This window comes from Octopus sinensis, unplaced genomic scaffold (genome assembly GCF_006345805.1).
Source record: "Octopus sinensis unplaced genomic scaffold, ASM634580v1 Contig10285, whole genome shotgun sequence".
NCBI lineage: Eukaryota > Metazoa > Mollusca > Cephalopoda > Octopoda > Octopodidae > Octopus > Octopus sinensis.
Window position 1 is genome coordinate 7,883 of NW_021832079.1, and position 563 is coordinate 8,445.

Sequence of the window (563 nt, forward strand, 5' to 3'; positions counted from 1 at the left end):
CACTTATTGCAACCCCTATTTGTTCAACGTACTTCTCAATAGTTTTACTCACTGCTCCCAGGGCTCCGACAATTATTGGTATTACCACCACTTTTTTTAACGACCGCAACTGCTTCACCTCCCAAGCTAGCCTGTTATATCTCGTGACTTTTCTTTCTTTCTTCCTTATCGCATACCTTGTTGTCAACTGGGCATGCTATATCTGATCCAACACGCTGATCCAACATCGTTTGCTTTCTTTCTCAATTAACACTATGGCTGGTTTCCTATTCTCTATCTCATGGTCGCACTGAATCATAAAATCCCATAGGATATTTGCATTATCATTTTCGATGATGCATTCGGGTTTATGTTCGTACCACTTATTTGTTCTGTCAAGTCCATACGTCTTGCAAAGTTCCAATGAACAATCCTTGCTATTTTGTCATGACGTCTCTTATGTTCTTTCCGGACTAGTGGCGTACATTGACTAGTAACGTGGCATATGGTTTCACCATTTTGTCCACAAATTCTGCACTCATCACTTTCTGATGGGTTGTCTATTCTGTATTTGATGTAATTCT